The following is a 6472-nucleotide window of genomic DNA, read 5'->3' on the forward strand; positions in this document are numbered from 1 at the left end:
AAAAGCAAAGTCTGGTTTTTATTTGGATTTTGCTGAAATTATTCCCTTCTGATATCAAGGATAGACTCGCCACTTACAGATAAGTGTTGAAAGACAGAAAAATGTTCCTTATCATAGCTGTCATCCATCTCATCATCTTTTGAAATATTCTGAAGGTTATGCTTTTTTATTTTCTGTTAGTGTGTATCCAAGTTATATCTGCACACGAGCCTCCTGAATTTGGACCCAAAATTCATCCAATAAACTTTCATTCATTTTATCACCGGCACCACCTCTATAGTCCTTGACCAGAATATTAGCAGAATAAATGCATGATGGAGACAAAAAAAAATGTTGTAAATCAGAGATGTCAATTAGCGCAGGTCTAATATTATGACTGGACCTCTGCGTTTGCTGAAATAGGGTTGGTAATTTGTGGTGGAAGTTTTACTCTGCAAATTACAGAAATGGCAGATTTGCACAAGATAACGATCACAAATGACCTCTGCAATATTACAAATTAAAGTAATACTAGTCCAGTGTGAATAGAGCTTTAGAGAAGAGTTCAATCTAAAGCCTTATTCGCACAGGACCAGTATAACCTGTGGACCTTTGGTGGTTTGGAAATTAACCCCGTTACATCTGTGTTTCATGCAGCACATTCCCAGGGGAGAAGCACAGTCTGTTTTTCATTGAATTTATTGATCTCATACCTCAGTTAGAAAACAAAGACAATGGTAATCAGCAAAACAGAAGAAATTGTGGATGATGGAGCAGTTACCGAGCAAGTCAAGAGCTTTATCTACATAGGGAACAAACTGATAGAGAATGGGAAATGTGAAGAGGAACTTAGGAGGAGAACGTCTACCATTAAATCAGCTTTCACTAAGCTAAGAGCGAACAAGACCCCGGATTCCACAACCAACAAGAATCTGGATTCTGCACAGTTAAGTATGGTCAACACTGCTGTATGGAGCTGAGATGAGGACAAATGAAAAAGAAACTGACATCCTTTGAACTCTGGACATATAGAAGAATGTTGGAAATTGTGGACGGACAGAATCACGAACCATGAAGTCGATATGGGGTAACAACTATAAATCAAATATTAATTCTATATTCTTACATCAAAAAAAGGCAATTCGACTTGTCAATCAAGCACAGTACCTAGCTCCAACTAATCCCCTATTTATCAAGTTAAATGCTCGAAAACTACACGATCTGGTTGACCTCAATACTCTTATTATAATGTATAAAGCCCATGAACATATGCTCCCCTACAATATATAGAAGATGTTTGAGCCCAGGCAAAGTAATTATAATTTAAGGGGAACTGAAATCTACAAGAAAATTAAGTGTAGAACAAACATAAAAAGCCAGTGTATCTGTGTTAGAGGGGTACATCTGTGGAATAATCTGGAGCAAAACTTAAAAATGTCTTCTTCAATCTGTGCATTTAAAAGGATGTATGAACCCACTATAATAACAAAATATAGAACATTAGAAGTACGCATAAAATAAGATATTATAGTTAATTGGTTATCATAACAGGAAGATACTATCATATTTATTACCTCCGCCAAGGAGGTTATGTTTTTGCCAGGGTTTGTTTGTTTGTTTGTTTGTTTGTTTGTTTGTCTGTTTGTCTGTCCGTTAGTGTGCAACATAACTCAAAAAGTTATGGACAGATTTTGATGAAATTTTCAGGGTTTGTTGGAAATGGGATAAGGAAGAAATGATTAAATTTTGGTGGTGATCGGGGGTGGGAGGGCCCACGGGGGGGCCCATTTCCAACAAACCCTGAAAATTTCATCAAAATCTGTCCATAACTTTTTGAGTTATGTTGCACACTAACGGACAGACAAACAAACAACCAAACCCTGGCAAAAACATAACCTCCTTGGCGTGGGGGGGCCCACAGGGGGGGGCACTGATCAGCCTTGGCGGAGGTCTGCGCTCTCCGAGTGCTTCTAGTTGATCATTGTATTTGGAGTAAATATTTGGGGTGGATATGTATATTATAGTTTATACTGAAAACGGCTGATTATTGCAAATCTGATTGTGTGTGAGGTGACTAAAAAAAGTGTATATGACTGTTTTTTATGGATGTTTTGTGTTATTGTAAAACATATACAGAGGAAAATGTGTGTTAACAAAGCAAAGGAGGCAGATCTAGTTTGATTATTAGATTGTAAAAAGGGGGTGGGAGTCAATAAGCTATACTTCTTCCCACTCCTTTTCGAGCGCAAAAAAATTGTATTTATTTATTTGTTTTGACCATGTTGTATGCTTCTTTGTTATGTGATGATTTTATGTGCTCGAAATAAACTACTACTACTACTACTACTACCTCAGCAAGGTTATTATCGTTAACAAAAACTAACAAAATGACGAGAACTAGAATTGAAAAAACATTTTCATTAACTGAAATAAATAAAAAACTATAATTAAAAGAAAAAAATTATGACTAACTGAAACTGTATAGTGTGTTTACAAAACCAACTAAAAGTATAAAAATTATGGATAAATTTCCCTCCGTTTTCATCTTTGTCAATGCCAGATTGATATGAAATTGATTTATTTTACTCAAGCAATTTTAGTTGGTGGTACTATACAGCACGTTACAGTCTGTCACTTCTCGTCACTTGTCATTTAGAGTCGGCTTCTCATCCCCACTCTACCTGGCAACATGGAGACTAAAGTTGGGAGAGTCCTGTATGGGATTTCTTTGAATATGACGGTGAAAAAAACTAAAATTAATACTAAAACTAATACGAGGCATTGAGAAAAAAAACCTGAAAACTGATAAAGACTAGTAAACCTGCCCTAAAAACTAGTCAAAACTAACTGAATTAGAGAAAACAATGTCAAAACTAAATAAAACTAAACTATAATGAAAAATCCAAAACTATTATAACCCTGGTCCTCAGAAGAGTTAACACCAGAAAATGCCTCCTTGAAACCAAGACAAAGAAACAGAAGTATTTTGGCCACATCATACACCACAGCACCTTGCAACACACCTTGCTTCAAGGGAAAATTGATGCCAAGACAGAGAGAGAGTGGAAGACCCGTAACAACATGGTCTAGCAATGGTGGATTTACCCACCAGTGCCCCCCTGCGCCCCAGTTTGAACATGTAAAATGTTGGAAAGTATATGAGCACTCTTGCTGGGATTCAAACCCTGGTCTTCTGCTTTGTAAATCTTTGCGTTACCTATTGAGCTATACATGCACAGGTACAGTACCTGGGGCAGAAAATGTGTGTAGTCCAACACTCTCCTATCGCTCGTATTGGAGGAGGGGGGGTCCTACTGCACATGTACCATTTATGACAAGAGTCTATATGCTAAAGCAGTGTTTTTCAACCTTGGGGCAGGACCCCACATGGAGTCGCCTGGAATTCAAATGGGGTCACCTGAAATTTTGAGTAATTAATAAAAATAAAAATAAAAACTTAGTAAAAAATATATGGTGAGTTGACAGAGACAATCCCAATCCATAAAAGACATGACAAACTGTGACGCTGAAACTGAAGCACTGTGGTACTGTTTATCTTTCAAATGTTCATTGTGGTCGGTTTCAGATGCTGCAGCTCTTTCATAATTCATAGTTTGAGTTCTTGTTTGTTCAGTATTAATTGTCAGCCTTGTAAATCCAAGCTGGACTGACTGTACATATCCTGACCAAGGAAAATAAAATTCTCACTTTGTGCAGTAATCTACACCTGGTTTTTCTGCCTCTGTCCAGAATAATATACATTATATAGACTAAATGTCATCTAAAATTAACGTTTATTTGCAACATGGTATAGCAAACTATTATATGATCAAAAACAAATTAATTTTAGCAAAAAAAAAAAAGTCTCAGTTTTGAATGTCTGGGGTTGCCAGAAACTTGTGATGTTAAAATGAGGTCATGAGCGAAAAAAGGTTGGGAACCACTGCATTACTGCATTGCACTACTGCTGCTACTGTAAATAGTACACTTTCTATTCTGCTATAGTCTTTATGCTTCTATTTTTTACCCCCTCTGTGCATTGACAAGAGTCTTTGAATCTTTGACAGAGCACAAACCTCTTTCAATTACTTAATTTTCACCTCCTCCGTTCCTCAACATAGTATAGCAAACTATTACATGATCAAAAACAAATGAATTTTAGTAAAAAAAAAAACAAGTCTCTGTTTTGAATGTGTGGGGTCACCAGGAATTTGTGATGTTAAAATGGGGTCACAAGGCAAAAAAGGTTGGAAACCACTGTGCTAAAGGGAGTTAAATCTAAATTAAACTAAAGTCTAATCATGAAGAGACAACTGTCTATTCAACAGCATTTGATTCTGCATGAAAAACAAATGGGCGGCCACAGAAGGTATGGAATGTATGATTATACAGATGGAACTATAGAACTGTATGGACTGAATATGAAATATATTTGAACACAGTCAGTGACTGAGTCAATCACACACAGTAGTTGCTTTTCCATTGGACATCTGCGCAAAACTTTACCGATATTTACTAAATGTTGAAAAAACAGAAGTGCGTAATGTCGGTTTTTCCATTAAATCACAAATGCAATGATTTGTTTATTTATTATTGTGAGATGACACTAGAAGTCATTCCATAAACATGGCGATGAATGTAAATATGGTGTTGATTTACTGATATATTCATTATTATTCTATATTACCCCTCTATCTCGTACTAAATTAAAAAATGATTGGGTTTCCTGGTGTTTCCACACATACCACGACATGTTTCTTCTTCTTCTTTGCTTGCTGTAATGTATGTCAACATCCGTTTTTTTAATTCACCTGACTCTAGTTGCGAAAAAAGGTCTTTCCATTGCAGTTTTGCGTGACATACCATTTGCGCTACACCCGAAAAACCACATCTTTCCAGCGCAAAAACTTTTAATCAAAAAATGAGATTTTTGGTGAAATTGTCGTTTTTCCATTAGGTAAATTTTTATGCGCAAGTTATATTTGCGCAATTTGAGGGTCAATGGAAAAGCAACTAGTTATCAAACATAGGTCTATACCTCTACTGTAGCCTGTTGTTTCTAATTTTAAATTATTTGGAATGTAATGAAGTTTAGTGCCATAACTAACTCTTTGCTTTGGTTCCACATCAGTGAGGTTAAATGGTATTCATTTTATCAGTGTATGATAATGTAACCGAGTGCTGAAGGTCCACTGGATATATGTGGTTGTGATCAATAAAACACAATCGACACCGGGTGTAACTTCAACGTGAGTCCTATTTTACTGTTTTACTTTTTTTCCCTCCTTTTTCTTTACAACACCAACATACTTTACGGCAGCTCGACCGCAAGCCCCAAGGGACAAACTTCTCAAAACAAATGAGAGTAGAATTGTGTTATAATAATTCATTCATTCATTTTCTGAACCCGCTTTATCCTCATTAGGGTCGCTTGGAGCCTATCCCAGCTACATACAGGGTGGGGAAGCAAAATTTACAATATTTTGAGGCAGGGATTGAAAGACAGTGTATGACCAATTAGTTTATTGAAAGTCATGAGAATTTATTTGCCACAAGAAAATTGACATAATAGAAAATGTTTTTATTCTATGTGTCCTCCTTCTTTCTCAATAACTGCCTTCACACGCTTCCTGAAACTTGCGCAAGTGTTCCTCAAATATTCGGGTGACAACTTCTCCCATTCTTCTTTAATAGTATCTTCCAGACTTTCTCATAATAGTTTTGCTCATAGTCATTCTCTTCTTTCCATTATAAACAGTCTTTATGGACACTCCAACTATTTTTGAAATCTCCTTTGGTGTGACGAGTGCATTCAGCAAATCACACAGTCATTGACGTTTACTTTCCTGATTACTCATATGGGCAAAAGTTTCTGAAAAGGTATGGATAATAGTGTTAAGTATGATTATGACATCAATACATGTTTGGTTTCAAAACAATTGACGAAGTGCCTGCTGAGAAAAAACAACTAAATGTTCATTGTAAATTTTGTTTCCCCACCCTGTAGGGGCGAAGGTGGGGTACACCCTGGACAAATCGCCAGTTCATCTCAGGGCTGAACATATAGAGACAAACAATCACTCTCACATTCACACCTATGGGCAATTTAGATTAACCAGTTAACCTATCAGTGCATGTCTTTGGATGGTGGGAGGAAGCCGGAGTACCCGGAGAGAACCCACGCAGACACGGGGAGAACATGCAAACTCCACACAGAAAGGTCCCACCCCCCGTCGACCAGTGTTAGAATCGAACCCAGGACCTTCTTGCTGTGAGGCACGAGTGCTAACCACTGTACCACCTTGTCGCCCATATAATTTAAAAAAATAATAAAAAATAATAATAATTTAAAAAAAAAAACAGTTTTATGTGATTTGAAGCTTTTTTTTTGGCTTTGCTTTACATCTTTGAATCCTTACTGGGGCTCCAACCTTGGACCCTACCATTCTCCTGCACCCCCCCTTCCATTTTTTCTGGACCCACCACTGTCTGG

Source organism: Sphaeramia orbicularis, chromosome 9 (assembly GCF_902148855.1).
Source record: "Sphaeramia orbicularis chromosome 9, fSphaOr1.1, whole genome shotgun sequence".
NCBI lineage: Eukaryota > Metazoa > Chordata > Actinopteri > Kurtiformes > Apogonidae > Sphaeramia > Sphaeramia orbicularis.